The sequence below is a fragment of the Carcharodon carcharias genome, chromosome 4 (assembly GCF_017639515.1).
Source record: "Carcharodon carcharias isolate sCarCar2 chromosome 4, sCarCar2.pri, whole genome shotgun sequence".
In the NCBI taxonomy this organism is placed as follows: domain Eukaryota; kingdom Metazoa; phylum Chordata; class Chondrichthyes; order Lamniformes; family Lamnidae; genus Carcharodon; species Carcharodon carcharias.
Window position 1 is genome coordinate 62496892 of NC_054470.1, and position 18883 is coordinate 62515774.

The window sequence follows — 18883 nt, forward strand, 5'->3', positions numbered from 1 at the left end:
ATGATCTCCCTTATGCAATAGTCAAAGGCAAACTGGGGGATGTTGCAAATATGATCTTTCCTTGCATTTATACATGATGCCTTTATTTGTAAAGCCCAGGATCCTGCACACCTTTCTAACCATATTCTCAACCTGCCATTCCACCTTCAAGGATTTGTGCACATATACTTCCCAAGGTTTCTTTGTTCCTACACCCTGAAACCTCAATGAGATAAAACAAATTTAGAAATCAACAAGCAGATTTACTTCAAAATTAAATAATTTGTAAATAACATCTATAACGAATTGTAATCTATTTTTTAAGATATAAAACCTAAAGCACACTACAAAAGCCTTATCAGTGGGTTAAATCCATTCTTTCTGGCCCCTATATTTCTCTGCAACTGTTCCATACAAAAGTTAAGTTTCCTTACCAACTCTTAGCAGAATGTTCTTTTGCATTCTTACTTAACTGAGCTAGAAGTCAAAAACTTGATCCATGACCAGACCCTGGGTCTTACAGCCCGAACTAATACAAAAGCAAAATACTACAGATGCTGGAAATCTGAAATAAAAAGGTCAGCAACCTGAAACATTAACTCTGTTTCTTTCCACAGATGCTGCCTGACCTGTTGAATATTTTCAGAATTTTCTGTTTTACTGCCTGGAGATTGGCTAGTTGAGTTGTTAGAGTACTACTTGATTGAACCAACATTTCCTACTTTACTGGTGTAGATATTCCAACCAATTCTATGCTCCAATTAATACTTATAAGTTTATTTCACAAATATTGGAAGTCTGCTTTTTAAAGGGCTATATCTTTAATTTATCTTTGAAACTTTTTGTTAAATTTAACCTTGGAGAGAGATTAGGTGGAGCGGGCAATGGGCACGCCACGCCTGCTACTTTTAGCTTCCAGCTTTGCACAAGCTGCAGCTGTGTCTCCATAATTGCATTATATCATGTTCATCAGCTTCATTCACAATAAACAATGACACTTGAACAAAAGGAAACTGGTAAAAGATACATCTAGCTTTGATATCAATAATTTTTTTTCACTTAAACTGTACACAAAACATGGAATGGAGTCCTTAGAATCAGAGGTAAAACCCTGGAATCCATTCCATAGTCAAATGGTGGGTTGGTAGGTGAGCATTATTAACAGAGAGACATTAGAGACTCAAGGTGGGAGAAGTTATTAGTTATGGAGTTAATTTCTATATCCCTGACTGTAAAAATGTTTTCAGAAAGAGACTGGTGCAGTAGAGATGGATGCACACTTCAGAGATAAGTGAAATTATTGAGGGGAATGGAAAACATTACTAGATAAACCAAAAATAAAGGCAGTTCAGGCTTAGTACAGTGAGTCTGCCATGCAATGCCAGTTGAGCTCCAGTGCAGTTAATAGGGCACATGGCACGATCTTGCATGCCACCTACAAGCACAATATGTTAGAATATTGCAGCCACTTACTGTTTTTAATACATAATAGGAAAGATGAGAAAAGATTGCAATTCTCTCATTTCTACAGCCATTCAAAAATAATTAGAATTCAATTATTAGAATTCTTTGAAATGCACTTTTAGCTCTCCTAAAATAGGATCCAGAAGGGCGTGGGCCATGATAAATGCCATCTTGACTTTAGATGCTGCTGAATTAAGTTTAAATGATTAATTCTACATCAGTGTTAAAACAGCCAGATACTACCAAATGGACAGTTTAACCGGATTCAGCCTCCCTAATCTGAAGAAAGGAGCGGCCATTAAAAAAAGCCAGAGTTTGGATCTCTGCTTGCATTATGTAGTGAAAAACTGATTTGTAATTGATTGTGATGTCACCCCCATTATAGATTAGCCCAGTAATCCTTGGAACACTTATTATCCAACCAGAAGCATGCAGAGCATAAAATGTGGCATAATTATTTCTAAATCTTTAATCACGAGTGTATATTAATAAAGCCAAAGTTTTAATGGGAAACACTACAAAGGAAGGGGTGGGACAGAGGGGCAAAAGAAGATAAAGAACCCTATTGTACAACCTGTGCTACACCACAGGAAGAAAGGAAAATATTGTCATTGGAGAATCCAATTCTCACCATCTCAAAAACATGAATGTGAAAATGTTATGGTCACCTATTCCACAGGAAATTATGGCCGACTGAACATATTTACATCCGGTGATTCAGATACTTAACTGAAAACATTAGAACTGCAAAGTTCTTCTCTTCATTGAAAATTCTGGCTGCCATCTCGCAACTGAGACCATTAACATTGGAATGTCAGAATTAACTTCTTCCCAACAAATAACAGCAACAGATCAACATACCTTAAGTGTGAAAAGACTGGCTATTTTGATTTTTCAGTCGCTGTCATTGCTTTCCAAGATTGACACCAGTTGCAGTGCTACATTTATATGTTACAGCTCTAGATTCAAGTGTTGGTGATAAAGGAGACTTTTTTGTGGAAGCTTTTCATCTTGCACTCATCAGGACAATTTGCAAGAATACCAAATATAAAGAGAACAACAATTTATACTATATGAGAAGAGAGTGCTGATTGGTTGGCAAGTGGACTCTGGTTGGTAGAGGCGTTGCCATGGAGAATGCACTGATTGATGGTGACTGACAGTTAACTGCCAAACATTGTTTGAAATTTAAACCAGGCAGCTTGACTCTGGTTGATCGAGGCATTACCCTGAGGAATGAACCAACGAATGACTGTCATTTATTTTGTTTAGCTGAAACAGGCACAATGTGTGTCCATGTTCTGTCTGAAAAAAAACAGGGCCCTGTGTATTAAAAATACAGCTTCCAGTACACACAAATGCGCCACACTGTGAGCCCAACTGATGATCTTAAATTGGTTCTCAGCGTAATTCTTAGGACACTGAGGATTATTTAGCACGTTATCCAATCACAGAATCACACCTAATGTTGGACATTGTGTTTTGAGTTTTGCAGGCACGGGCTAATTGGATACAGTCTGTACCTTGCCTCTTGCGAACAGAGGAAGGGACATGCTGCTTGTACGATCCGCCATTCTTTGGGACGTACGGCCTACACAACTAACTTCACACTGGCATTGAAATTCATATACCACATTACTCATTTATGTGATAGGCAGAACGTCTTTTTGGTTTGATGGCAGCATCCTGTTAACACTCGTGTTGCTACTGCATATTAACAGTGTGACACAGCTAGCTTCAACTGCTGCTCAAATTTTGGAGATACCTTGCCCTTCTAGGGCAATCTGAGGTTGACTGGTCGAAAATGACAGCCTTATGCTGATTCATGAGTTTACGTGATATACAGCGTGAAATGATCTGATCAGGGTAGCCATTATACTGCGGTTGATGAGCCCTATTTTGGCATCAAGCTTGCATAGTGAGCAAATGGCTGCTGATAAGGCTAATCTTATAGTGTGTGGAACTGTAAGATTTCTAATGTGTATTGACCAGTGAAGGTAGGCTTGCAGTAGACCATGGTAGAGAAGCCCCTGGCAGACTTCTCAACTAGTTCATCAAGGAAAGGAAGTTCATTTGACTGCTCCATTTCAGATGTGAATTTGAGTGCAGGAGCCCAGTAAGCCATGTAAGGAAATTATTACATGCAATTGCAGATTTAACTATAGCAAACATATCATCCACATATCGGAAATATGCATGGGGTAAGAGGTTAGGTGTCATTCCATCAAAGACACATTTCTCATGGAACCCAACAAAGATGTTTCCGAGAGCTGGACCTACAGGGGATCCCAAGCCAACACCATCTATTTGGGCATACATACTGTTGTTAAAGCTGAACTGCACAAGTTGCCGAGTTCATAAGTTTGACGAATGCTGATTCACATAGAAACATAAACAATAGGAGCAGGAGTAGGTCATTTGGCCCCTCGAGCCTGCTCTGCCATTCAATATGATCATGGCTGATCCTTTACCTCCATGCCATACTCCTGCCTTCTCCCCATACCCCTTGACACCTTTTAAGTGTCCAGAAAACTATTTCCTTCTTAAGTATATCCAGTGACTTGGCCTCCACAGCCTTCTGTGGTAGAGAATTCTATAGGTTCACCACCCTCTGAGTGAAGAAGTATTTCCTCATCTCAGTCCTAAATGGCCTACTCTGTATATGGAGACTGTGACCGCTTGTTCGAGAATCCCCAGCTAGAGGAAACATCACCCCTGCATCCTGGCAGTGCATCCATGTCAGATTTTTATACATTTCAACGAGATCCCCTCTCATTCTTTTAATCTCCAGTGAATACAGGCCTAGTCGGCCTAATCTCTCCTCAAACGACAATCCTGCCATCCCAGTAATCAGTCTGGTGAACCTTCGCTGCACTCCCTCTATGGCAAGTATATCCTTTCTTGGGTAAGGAGACCAAAACTGCACACAATACTCCAGGTGTGGTCTCACCAAGGCCCTGTATAGCTGCAGTAAGACATCCGTGCTCCTGTACTTAAGTCCTCTTGCAATGAAGGCCAACATACCATTTGCCTTCTTAACTGCTTGCTGCACATGCATGCTTGTTTTCAGTGACTGGTGTACAAGGACACCCAGGTCCCTTTGTGCATCAACATTTCTCAGTCTATCGCCATTTAAATAATACTTTGCCATTCTGTTTTTCCTTCCGAACTGGATAACTTCACACTTATCCACAATATACTGCACCTGTCATGTATTTGCCCACTCTCTCAACCTGCCTAAATCGCCTTGAAGCCTCTTAACACCCTCCTTTTCGCTCACATTCCCACCAAGTTTTGTATCATCAGCAAACTTGGAAATATTACATTTGGTTCCCTCATCCTAATTATTGATATATATTGTGAATAGCTGGGACCCAAGCACGGATCCCTGCGGTACCCCACTAGTCACTGCTTGCAACTCTGAAAAAGGCCCATTTATTCCTACTCTGTTTCCTGTCTGCTAACCAATTCACAATCCATGTCAATGTTACCACCAATCCCAAGTACTTTAACTTACATAGTAACCTTTTATGTCGGACTTTATCAAACGCTTTCTGAAAATCCAAATACATCACAACTACTGATTCTCCCTTATCTATCCTGCTAGTTACATCCTGAAAAAACTCCAGTAAGTTTGTCGAACATGATTTCCCTTTCATAAGTCCGTGTTAACTTTGTCTAATCCCACTGATATTTTCTAAGTATCCTGTTATCACAACCTTTATATTAGGCTCTAGCATTTTCCCTACTACTGATGTTAGGCTGACCGGTCTGTAATTCACTGTTTTCTCCCTCCCTCTTTTTTTAAATAGTGGGGTTATATTTGCCACCCTCCAATCGGCCAGGATTGTTCCAGAATCTACAGAATTTTGGAAGATGACAACCAACACATCCACTATTTCTATGGCCACCTCCTTTAGTACCCTGGGATGTAGATTATCGGGTCCTGGGGATTTACCTGGGCCTGCAATAGTGGCGGGTCTAGATTGCCGTGCTATAGTGCTGCAGCACAAATATCTATGGCTTCCTTACGTGGAACATTGGTGAATAGGCTAGCAATGTCAAATGAGCATATGAACACAGCATTGCAATCGATATGCAAGTCCTGTACAGTCTTCGCAGATGTGAAGGAATCCTTTACCGTCTATGTGGAAAACTTATTCAATACTGGTTGTAACAATTTTCCCAACCATTTGGCCAATTCATGTTGTGCAGGACTGGGTCACAGATAGTTCTTGATTCATTCAATAGATTAAGTAAGCAAATCAGAAACCATCAGGTGTTTCTAAGAGTTGATGCTGAGCAAAACGATGTCTTGAGGGAGCAGAAGACAATCATGAACTGTCAGACTTGTTGAATGAGGCTAGCAGAGCACAATGAGCTCTTAACAGCAGATTAGTACAAAGATTGTATGTGATGCTATGATGTTCAGAGGACTGGAAAAATGACTTTATGGGTAACTATCATATGATCAACAGCCAATGTTGGGAGTGAACGGACAGTAGATCAAAGGAAAAATGAGAAACTACCAGTGAATGTGTGCCCAGTTCCTATGCTGACTGTGACTATATGATTGAAGTACTGAAGGATTTCATGATAGGAAGAGTGAAACTGAAATGTTGACCACCATCTGTTCTACAGCAATGGATCTATGCAGCCTTCAACACAAGTTAAAGACAATCAATGCTAGAGATTCTTTGTTCAAAAACAAACTACGATGTCTTTTCAATTTATTTTGTTTAATTACAGATGCAAGTTTATAGCTATAGAATACAGTACTGGGTGTTAAGATTCTATCTTAAAGCTAATTCAATATACTGGGCCCAGAACTCCCAAAACTCACTTTCACAGCCATATTTCCTTCCTCAGCAACTGTCACTGTCTCCAACTTACCTCACATGGATTCCAACTGAAGCTCTATCCCTCATGTTTCGATTCCACCCAGGATTACAGGGATCTCCGGGGCATACAATGTTCCTCAGGCTGCTATTCTTACTGCATCCTGAAATCCACAGTGTCATGTGCCACCATATGTACACACTCAAAACTCTCCCTCCAGCAGCACTGACTCACCCTATCTCAAAGCTGTCCTTGTCCCCAGTTTCATTTTATTCTTCGTCTCATCCAATGCCTTAACAAGAAACTTTTTATCTTCCTTTGAGGTGTTAAGAACACCAAATTGACACCAAACCCCATCTGGACCCTCCACCCCTTCCCATCCCTCTGACCCCATCCCTTCTTCTAATCCCACCCCTTGCCATGTATTCATTATACCCTCTGACCTTCCCCTCTCTGACGCTGAACGTTCTGTCCTCAGCAAAGGACTCCATTTCGCCCCCTTATGCCCTCACCTCAATGAATTTCGGCCTTGGCATGACGCTGAACTCTATTTCTTTCACCTTCGTCTCCATGCTCACTTCTTTGGGCAGGAGTCCTCCCCCGTTCAACGGATCCTTTCACCTGCCTCCAGTATTCTCCGTCTACCTGGACCCCTCCCTCCGGCCTCTTACCTGCTGTTGATCTTTTCATTGAGGACTATCGTCATGACATCAGCCCTCTTAATTTCTCTGCTCCTCCAATCTGTCTCCTTCTGAATTTGTGGCACTCAGTTCCCTCAGGTAAAATCCTGACTTTGTTATCAAACCTACCGACAAGGGTGGTGCCGCTGTTGTCTACCCTGCAGCGGCTGAGTGCCAGCTCTCAGACACTTCTTTCTACCACACCCTGGACCACGACCCCGCCACCGAACATCAACCCTTCATCCCACCTGTCTGCATTCCATAAGGACCCTTCCCTCCATGACATCCTGGTCCACTCCTCCATCACCCCCAACACCTCATCCCCTTCCCACAGCACCTTCCCATGCAATTGCAGGAGGTGCAACACCTGCCCCTTTACCTCCTCCCTCCTCACCATCCAAGGCCCCAAACACTCCTTTCAGGTGAAGCAGTGCTTCACTTGCACCTCCTTCAATTCAGTCTACTGCATTCGCTGCTCCCAATGCAGTCTCCTCTACATTGGGGAGACTAAACAGAGTGAGTGACCACTTTGCTTAGTCTGCAAGTATGACCCAGCCCTTCCTGTCGCTTTTCATTTCAACACACCATCTTGCTCTCATGCCCACATCTGTCCTTGGCCTGCTGCAATGTTCCAGTGAAGCCCAACGCAAACTGGAGGAACAGCACCTCATCTTCCAATTAGGCTCCTTACAGTCTTTCGGACTTAACATTGAGTTCAACAACTTCAGAGCATGAACCCTCTCCTCCATCTTGACCCCTTTTTTAATCCATTATTTATTTATTTTAGTCATTTATGACAGGACTGTCACTGATCTCATCTCCTCTGGAGATCTTCCCTCCACAGCTTCCAACCTCAGTCTCCCAATCCTGCACAGCCCACTTCTACCTCCTTTCCAAAATCCACAAACAGGGCTGTCCTGGTAGACCTATTGTGTCAGCCTGTCGCTGCTCAATGGAACTTATTTTTTCCTATCTTGACTCCATTCTCTCTCCCCTTGTCCTGTCTCTTTCCACCTACATTCGTGATTCCTCTGATGCCCTACATCATATCAACCATTTCCAGTTTCCTGGCCCTGACTCTGACCTTTACCTCCTCTTCATCATGGACGTCCATCCCCCACCAGGATGGTCTGAGGGCTCTCAGCTTCTTCATTGAACAGAGTCCCAAATAATCCCCATCCACCCACCTGGCTCAAGTTGTTCCCTCACTGAACAATTTCTCCTTTAACTTGTCTCACTTCCTCCAAATAAAAGGTGTGGCTATTATGGGTACCCCCATGGGCCCTAGTTATGCCTGTCTTTTTGTGAGGTATATGGAACATTCCTTGTTCCAGTCCTGCTCAGGCCCTCCCACAATTCTTCATCGATGACTGTATCAGTGCCGCTTCATGCTCTTGTCTGGAGCTGGAAAAATTTCAATTTCCAATTTCCAACCCTCCCTCACCTTCACATGGACCATCTCTGACACTTCCCTTCCTTGGCCTCTCTGTCTCCATTTCTGGTAATAAGATTGTCCACCAATAGTGTTTACAGTCCCACCAATGCCCACAACTACCTTGACTGCAATTCCTCACACCCTGCTTCCTGTAAGGACTCCATCCCATTCTCTCAGTTCCTCCATCTGTCACATCTGTTCCAATGATACTATCTTCCAAAATGATGCTTCTGAAATGTCTTCCTTTTTCTTTAACAAAGGTTCCCACCTGCCTCACTGTGGTTGACAGGGATCACAACTGTGTCTGACCCATCTCCCACACCTCTGCTCTTACCCCTTCCCCTCTCTCCCAAAACCATGATAGTCCAGCTTGTCCTCACTTTTCACCCCACTAGCCTCCATATTCAAAGGATCATTCTCCACCATTTCCACAACTCCAGCATGATGCCACCACCAAGTACATCTTCCCCTCATCCCACCTGTCAGCATTCCGTAGGGACCATTCCCTCCGTGACATCCTGGTCCACTCCTCCATCACCCCCAACTCCTCATCCCCCTCCCATGGCACCTTCCTGTGCCATCGCAGAAGGTGCAACACCTGCTCCTTTACCTCCTCCCTCCTCACTGCCCAAGGCCCCAAACACTCCTTTCAGGTAAAGCAACGCTTCACTTGCAACTCCTTCAATTTGGTCTCCTGAATTTGCTGCTCCTAATGCGGTCTCCTCTACATTGGAGAGACTAAACGCAGAGTGGGTGACTGCTTTGCAGAACACCTTCGTTCAGGCCGCAAGCATGACCCAGACCTTCCTGTCGCTTGCCATTTCAACACCCCATCCTGCTCTCATGCCTACATGTCTGTCCTTGGCCTGCTGCAATATTCTAGTGAAGCCCAATGCAAACTGGAGGAGCCAGCACCTCATCTTCTAATTAGGCACCTTACAGTCTTCCAGGCTTAACATTGTGTTCAAAAACTTCAGACCTATTTGTTCATTTTTTTATCCTTTTTTTTCTCAAACCCCCCTCCCACACAGGGCTATCTGTCACTTGTTTTTATATTTTTCTTTCACAGAGCCTTGTTCTGCTATTAACAGCTTTGGCTATCTTACCTTTATGTGATCAGCACTTTCTTTACTCTTTACCATTAACACTCCCTTTGTCTTGTGTCCATTACATCTTTGTCAATCTCTCCTTAGCTGTCACCTATACCTGACCTTCTATCTTGTTCCACCTGCTCCACCCCCTCTTAAACAGTATAAAATCCATCACATTTCTACTTCTCTTTAGCTTTGAAGAGTCATAGGGATGTGAAACGTTAACTGTTTCTCTCCCCACAGACGCTGCCAGACCTGCTGAGTTTTTCCAGCATTTTCTATTACACACTGGGCCCATTGTCAGTCAAAAGAAAACTATTTTAAAATGATGCTTTCCTTCTTAACTTGACTGCATCTTTTTGGACATCCAATCCTTGTAGCTTATATACTTGTTTGTTCATGGCAAATTGTTGTGATCTTCTGAATGATCGAATTTTCCCAGATCAGATTACTTATCCAGTCAGGAAGTGCTATACTTACTCACATTCTTCAATTGCTAATGCCGGCTTTCTTTCGCCAATCGCCAAAAACCTTTCCCCTCTCCTACTGAATGTGTTGTAACTCTTTCGAGTACAAACCCGTTTCCATCTGTTTCAGATGAAGTTACATTGTTTCATAGTTTGCCATTGTGAGATTTGAACTCTTGATAATCTTTTAAATGAAAATCAAATCAACAAAATTGGGATAAATCAGGCACAGCCCCTAATTCAGGTCAGCTGTAAAACCAAGGACAAAAGTTTAAAGGAACCTTACAAACTTTAAATCAAAATGTGATTAAAGGGGTCAACAAAACACCCCAGTCCCCGCGGTGCCCACCGAGCACGGAAGGCCTCGAGAGTGCCAGCAGACACCGCGTGCTCCCTCTCCAGGGACATCCGGCAGCGAACGTAGCCGCGGAAGAGGGACAAACAATCGGGCGGGACTCCCCCGTCGATCGCCCGCTGCCTGGACCTGTCAATGGCCAACTTGACCAGGCCCAGGAGCAGGTTCACGAGGAGGTCCTCCTCCTTCCCGACCCCCTTCCGCACCGGGTGCCCATAGATCAGGAGCGTGGGGCTGAAGTGCAAACAAAACATCAATAAAAGGTTTTTCAAATAACTAAAAAGGGAGTGCAGCCTACAACACCCTATGTATACATGGTCCACGGACTCCACAAGACCGCAAAAAGGCCACGTGTCCTGAGAGTCCGCGAACCAATGCATCCTCTTATTATAAGGGACTGCTGCATGCAACACCCTCCAACCCAGGTCTCCGATAGAAAGGGGGAGGACACCTCCGTAGAGGGCCTCCCATCGGGGGCCTCCGCCGCCGGACGGCAACAAGGCACGCCAGGGCGTGTCCGGTTGACGGACAAGGGCGAGAAAATGGAAGGTGTGCAGCAGCAGTCCGTACAAAAAGCTCCTCTTTGCCGTGCCAAAAGGCACAGAGGGCATGTCCCCGAGGCGGCTCATATTGCAGGGCACCAGCACCCGAGGGAGGGTTCGGGGCTTGGGGCCAATGTGGAATTCCGTCCGAACAGGGGAACGCTCAGACGGAAGACCACCGCGCACCTGGGCCGCCTCAAGACCCAAAATAACGTCGGGTCCGAGCACGACCGTTCTCAGGTCTTGGATGGCATCGGCTGCGACCTGGACACTCACAGACGCGCGTCGCGCCAACTCCTGCGGGAGCATCCAGCCCAGTCCTCCGCCACCCAGCACGTCCCCGATTCTGGTCACCCCTGCGGCCACAGCCCTCCTCTCCGCCAACCACTGAAAAGGACGGAGGGGCGGATTCCTGAGCAGCGGCTCTCTGACGATAGCCGCTACTCCTGACGGGGGAGAGCTGTGTCGCGAGGCGACCACTTTCCAGACTTTGATCAGGTCCTGGTAAAAGACGGGCAACGCCTGCAAGGAGCCACCGAAAATACCCAGTAGTTACAGGCAGTAACTCTTTCGAGTACAAACCCGTTTCCATCTGTTTCAGATGAAGTTACATTGTTTCATAGTTTGCCATTGTGAGATTTGAACTCTTGATACTCTTTTGAGTAAACCTGTTTCCATCTGTTTCAGATGAAGTTACATTGTTTCATAGTTTGCCATTGTGAGATTTGAACTCTTGATAATCTTTTAAATATATCAGGAACAGCACAATTCAGTTGCAACTCTTTTGAGTACAAACCCGTTTCCATCTGTTTCAGATGAAGTTACATTGTTTCATAGTTTGTCATTGTGAGATTTGAACTCTTGATACTCTTTTGAGTAAACCTGTTTCCATCTGTTTCAGATGAAGTTACATTGTTTCATAGTTTGTCATTGTGAGATTTGAACTCTTGATCTTGGGGTTACAAACCCAGTACCATAACCACTTGGCTATTTAGGCCAAGCCTGAATGTGTTGTAGGGGTACAGGTGCTCCAATAAATCAAGAAGTGGCAATTATTCATGTTATAAACTTCAACAGCTAGCATCAGTGAGCTATTTAGTCATGGGGCATCACAAGGCCTCAAACAACGTTCACATGGTATTTCCAACAGATGCCTGAATATCAATCAGGAATGGCAGCTGTGGCAGATTTTCTCCCTCATGGAGAAAATATGAGATCAACTCTAGCACCATAACGCAGACCCAACTGAGGTCAACTAACTAATCACACAATGAAGATCAAATTTCAGCAACCCACTAGACAGTAAGATATTGATTTGACGTAATAACATGGTCAGCTAAATGTAATTCGGTCTAGCATAGGTTTTGTTCAACTTTGTTGCATTTAAGAGCTTGAGTGGTTAACTTTAAACCTCAAATCACATTTAGGACTGGCTATCTCAAATCATGAATAAGGCAGGGAAGAGAGGGACAAAGAAAAATAGTCACAGTAAAGCCTGTAAATTTGATACCTGAGGGGCTGGCATTAAGCATCCTGTTTTTGGAGGTATCTTTATTTCAAAACGGTCATTGTATGTACTGTAAACATTTTGAGCAGAATGTGAAGCTTTTTTCCCCAGCATTCATAGTGGTAGAGCCCTGGGATAAAGCTATGCAAGTAAAGAGCTCTCATTCCACGTAAGTTGTTTCATTCACAAAACCTGCTGCCGCCTCGCTTAACCAGCACACATGTTGACCAGCACATGTTGAGGATAGAAAGGAAGCAAGATGCAAGAAGTGTCAATGATCCCAACTCAGTGGAAGATCCAGTTACAGCAGCTTTGCAACATACCGTTTCCCGTGTGTTCAGTTGTAAAAGCATTGCTGCACTGAAGGCTGTCCATAGTTCGTATTTTGTGACTGCCCATGATTTGAGAGTACTCTGTGCAAATTTTACCATGCAAGTTATTTGGTCTCAATAGAAGAGTCTGTTTTTAAAAGGTGCCCATTTTTTGGGAGTATCCATTTATTCAGGTTTCACCATATTTGTAATTCTACATACAATCAGTTAACATATGGAATACCGTCTGTTGGTTTACTGGTCCAGAGCGTCCCGGTGCATGCATATTCTTTATCTACTTACATTCTACAATATTATGTTTTATTCCCCACCACTTAATGAGTGTTTAATATGTAAGTTCAGAAAGAAGGTTGCAAAGAAGAATTGGTTGGCACCCTTGCATTCCCCGTCATCTCACGCTGATGGAAGGATTATGTCCCCTCATTCTAGACACTTCTAGAATGCCTCACAGCATCTTCCCTGTCAAGCCCTCTAAAAATGTTATATGTTTCAATGAGGTCTAGCATTGTGTAATGAGGCAGGGCTAATTTAGACCACAAGACGTAGGAGCAGAAGCAGGCCATTCAGCCCATTGAGTCTGCTCCACCATTCAATTAGATCATTCAATTAGATAATCCTCAACTTGTCTCTGCTGCATTTTCCCCATAACCCTCGGTTCCCTTAATGATTAAAAATCTGTCTATCTTAACCTTGAATATGATCACCCAGCCTCTACAACCCACTATGGTAAAGAATTCCACAGATTGCCTACCCTCTGAGAAAATAAATTCCTCCTCATCTCTGTTTTAAATGGGTACCCCCTTACTCTGAGATTATGCCCTCTGGTCCTAGACTCTCCCACAAGGGGAAACAACCTCTCAGCATCTACCATGTCAAGCCCCCTAAGACTCTTATATGTTTCAAAAAGGTTGCCCCTCATTCTTCTAACTCCAATGAGTACAGGCCCAATCGACTCAACCTCTCCTCATAAGAAAATCCCTCCATACCCGGGATCATCCTAGTGAACCTTCTCTGGACTGCCTCCAATGTCAATATATCTTTCTCTAGATAAGGGGACCAAAATTGTTCACAGTATTCTAGTTGTGGTCTAACTAGTGCCTTGCATAGTTTTAGCAAGACTTCCCTATTTTTATACTCCATTTCCAATGAAATAAAGGCCAACATTCCATCTGCCTTCCCTATTACTTGCTGAACTTATATGCTAGCTTTGTGTGATTCATGCACGAGGACCCCCAAATCCCTCTGTGCTGCAGCTTTCTTCAGTCTTTCTCCATTTAAATAAAATTCAGCTCCTCTATTCTTCCTGCCAAAGTGCATTACCTCTCACTTTCCCACATTATATTCCATCTGCCACATTTTTGCCCACTCACTTAACCTGTCTATATCCCTCTGTAGACTCTTTGTGTCATCCTCACTACTTGCCTTCCCACCTATTTTTGTGTCATCCGCAAACTTGGCGAGAGTACATTCATTTCCCTCATCCAAGTGATTAATATATATTGTAAATAATTATGGCCCCAACACTGATCCCTGTGGCACTCCATGAGTTACAGGTTGCCATCCTGAAAATGCTCCCCGTATCCCAGCTCTCTGTTGTCAATTAGTTAGCCAGTCCCCTATCCATGCTAATATGCTACCTCCAACACCATGGCTCTTATCTTATTAAGTAGCCTTATGTGTGGTACCTTATTGAACGCCTTTTGGAAATCCAAATGTATTACATTTACTGGTTCCCCTTTATCTATCCTGATTGTTATCTCCTCAAAGAATTCTAATAATGTCTGGCATGATTTCCCCTTCACGAAGCCATGCTGACTCTACTTGATTAGATTATGCATTTCTAAATGCTCTGCTATTGCATCCTTTATAATAGGCTCCTACATTTTCCCAATGACAGATGTTAAGTTAACTGGCCTATAGTTACCTGTTTTTTGTCTCCCTCCCTTTCTGAATAAGGGTGTTACATTGGCAGTTTTCCAATCCTCTGGGACTTTTTCAGAATCTAAGGACTCTTGGAAGATTATTACCAGTGCATCCACTATCTCTGTAGATATTTTCTTTAATATCCCAGGATGCAACCCATCAGGTCCAGGTGGCTTATCGGCCTTTAGCCCTATTAGTTTCCCTAGTACTTTTTCTTTAGTGATAGTTATTGTATTTATTTCCTCCACTCCCTTTTGCCCCATGATTATTTAGTATTTTCGGTATGCTATTAGTGTCTTCTACCATGAAGACTGATGTGAAGTATTTATTCAACTCATTGGCCATTTCCTGCTTCCCAATTATTATTTCCCCAGCCTCATTCTCTAAGGGGCCTATAATGACTTTAGCCCCTCTCTTCCTTTTTATATATTTATTGTAAGGGATCCCCTGAGAAAGAGTGGTCATAATATGATAAATGTAACATGAAATTCTAAGCATGAAGCAGATAAATGAGAAACTAAGGTCTTAAATTTAAACAAAAACAGTTATGGAGTATGAGTGACAAGTTGGCGCATGAAGATTCAAAGGAGATTGGAGTACAAGTGTAGGAAAGTCTTGCCGTAATTATATCAGGCTTCAGTAAGGTCACACATTAAATACTGTCTCCTCTTACCCAATGGTTTGGGGGGGGGGGGGGGCGGTAGTGGTGGCCACGACGAAGGTTCACTAGATTGATTCCTCAGCTGAAGGAGCTGTTATATGAGGAATTTAGAAGACTGAGGGATAACAAAGCAGTAGAGACAGGAAAGCTAGTTACCCCAAAAATGTAATTTCGCCCTGGAAGGGCCTACAGTTTTTCCTAGCACTGCATCAAATTGTTCCTGAAATGACTCCAAGTTCTACCTTCATCATTCTATCTAGCAGTCTATTCTACGAGTTGATCACTCTGCATAAACAGCAACTTCCTGATATCAGTTATAAAGCTACCTTCTACTAGTTTCATCCATGCCCAGTGCTGCTTCCATGGTTTAATTTGAAGTAGTGTTCCAGATTAATCTTTCTCAAATTGTTTGCTATCTTCCATCTCTCAAAAGGTCATTTCTCAGTCACAGTCTTTCTAGACTGAAAAGCTTAAATCTCTCTGGTCTCTCTTCGTAACATGGCCCTCTGATACTGGAAATCAGCCTTATGGTTCTTCTCGGCCTTCCTCCCAGCACTCAGGAACCAGACTAAATGCAGCATTTAATATGCGATCTCACCAGAGCACTTGAATATGGCTTGCTCCAAGTAGTATTCTACCATTTTGATTAATATCCTAACAGCTCTGATCACAGGCTATGACAACGCATATGCCAGGCTGGTTTCAATGAATTTGAACTACAAGATTTGCATGAGTGCTACCAGAACTGAGGAGTTATATCTATCCAAAAAATTGGACTGGCTTGGGCTCTTTACTCTAGTTAAGAGAAAGCTAAGTGGTGATCTGACAGAGTTCTTTAAGATTATGATAGGGTAGACATGGAGATTGATGTTATCAGTTGTGGGAAGTCCTAAATAGGAGCCGTGAATATGAGTCACTAATAAATCCAATAGGGAATTTGGGAGAAATTTCCTTACCCAAAGAGTGGTTAGAATCTGGGACTCATTACCTCAAGGAATAAAGTAAGTCCTTGCTTATCATTGTAGTTGCACTCCCGAAAAGTGCAACTTGAAGTGAAACAACATTAAGCACATCAGATTTTCCCATTACAATCGATGTAAAAGCTGTAGTTAGATTCTCATCAGAAAGAAAAATCATTAAAACATTATACCTTTGAAGATGAAATACTTAACATTGCTAGATTCCTATATTCGTAATGAAGTAACCTTTAAAATAAAATAATCTAAAAATACAAAAGGAATATACTCTACTTGCCTCTGGTTTGCCAACCCCCCAGCTAGCTGCCTCTTCCACTCCCCGACCCTCCCAGTTGCCACTGATAGTGCTTGCCGAACCACCCGTTGGCCACAAATCCTGCTCCCTGACACTCCCTCTCGCCGCTTCCCTCTCCTGAAGCTGGTTGTGAGCAAGGACTCAGGAGATGAGAAGTGAGAGGCAGGAAGAGCAGCTCCGAGTTGCATGGTTGCAGAGGTAAGCCGCAAGCTGGAGAAGTGGTGAGCAGGGGGAAGGGTCAGCGGCGAGCGTGAGGGTTGGGGAGTGAGAGGCAACTCCAAAATGGTCATGCAACCCTACATCAGAGTCCCCTGCGAAACAACTTTAGAAAAAAACTCCCAGCGCTAAACGTGAATACCGGCCCCATTAATTGACTGATATTAAAGTGGAATGACTTAAAATGAGGCAACTTAAAAAGGGGCTTACAGTAGTTGAAGCGGTGAGCACAGATGCATTGTTACAAGTCTATGTCCCTTTATTTATGAAAATATGATTTTTCAACTTTCAACTGACTGGAAATTTTGCAATTTGAACTGAGATAGAGCAAACTGCTTAACAATGCAAGGCAACATTCAAAGATGGAGGTAAGAAACAAACAAATCAAACTCAGGCAAGTGTGAAGTGGGAGACACTTCCTATAATCCAGACACCCATCAAAACTAACTGTCTAAGGAAAATGTATAAAAAATGCAAAGTACTGGATACGGACCTCATGGAAATACACAATGGATGAAATATTTCAAGGCAAAGCTGCCAGTCACTGGAGAGAGATTGCAAGTGACACAGGTGGTGTATTTCAATAGATGAAACAAGCTGAGGGTTTTCGCTTTCTCCCTCCATCTCTCTTTGGAATAAGCGTGTCACCTGGTCCAACTCTACCAGAAACCTATCAACGAACCAAGATCTTGTAATAATTGCAACATCTTCTACATCTGACTGCATCCAAGAAACCAGCTAACCTAAACTGGCCAGAATGTTTAAAATCTATGCCTGAAGGACAATCAAAGGACACCTAGCCATATATTCTTTTACCTTTTATTATTGGGCTCTAACTCCCCTTATTTCTGATAGGGGGTGTGTGTGTATGAGAACACATATGTTTCTCAGGTTTAGCGAGTAGTAAATTTGCTCTTTAACTCAAGGAAACCTTGTTTGATTGGCTCCTTATCACTCACAGCTTCAATAATAAAATACATTCCGATCTGGAAAAGGCATATCCTTGTAACAAAGACACTTAAATCTTTGTTGTGACCAACTGAGGAGGCTGAATTGGGTGGAGCCAGTTCACCCCTTCTCACCAGGTCATAACAGCATTTAAGGGGACGCTAGATAAATATACGTATGATGGAGAAAGGAATACAAAGTTATGCAGATAGGGTGTAATGGAGGGGTGGGAGGAAGCTCATGTGGAATATAAATGCTGGCAGGGACCAGTGGGGTGAAAAGTACCTTTGTGCAATGTAAAAGATTGAGAGATCTGGCTGCTAAGCCTCTGATGTTAACCGGGTGTTTAACTGTATTCAGGTGGTGGGTATTAACTGGGGATTCACTTACCGAAACTGTGGTTGTTAGGTTAGGAGATGCATGATTATATTGTGTGTCTGGAAATAAAAGTTTATAAGTGTGTAAAGATAAGGCTCAAGTTTTATCTTTCATTTCTTGGTTATCTGAAATACAACACCCAACACGTAAGATAATTCAATTACCCACTTGCTTTCAAATGCAGTATTTGCAACTGTGCACATGGCTCCAGGATTCAGCTCTTTACCCATTAACGAAAACTAAGGCAGACTCCGTTGATATTGGCTATCAATTACTATTCTGCACTGGTCAGACATGCTGAGTGTCAAGGCTGTGATGACTCATGGGTCTCTTTCAAATTCATCCTTAACTATTCCAACATTCATGGAGTTGACCATTTTTCTCTTCTACATCCAGAAATCTGCATTTGCACTTCTTTAAAATTTGCTCTGCCTCAGGCCCATCTGACCTCCGGCACCCACAAAGTATTTTTTGCTCTCCCTTCCCCCAGGCACAGACACACATTGGATCCAGAATCACTGCAGTATTATTCTTAACCATCTGCCAAAACCTGATCCAGTCCATACTCTCTCCCCATAGCCCCACACAGCCCTGCACATTCTTCAGAAATTCCTGATCTGGATGGCTCAGTATCACACAGGATCGGATTAGCTGGTCAAGTACCATGGAAGATAACAAACCTATTTTCAAAATTTTTCTTTTAACATTACTTAATTACGAATTACAAATTGTATTGCCATCCCCACTTCCATAGAATAGTTTTCCAACTGTAAAGTAAAATTATTAGCAATTAG

The 18883-nt window shown here is 42.9% G+C and overlaps 1 protein-coding gene across 2 annotated transcripts in view; it reads right to left on the bottom strand.

Annotated features, from left to right (window-relative positions):
* LOC121277054 (E3 ubiquitin-protein ligase RNF38) overlaps positions 1 to 18883 on the bottom strand; it is a 232357-nt gene that overhangs the window by 109934 nt on the left and 103540 nt on the right. The gene's annotated exons all lie outside the window — the stretch shown is intronic.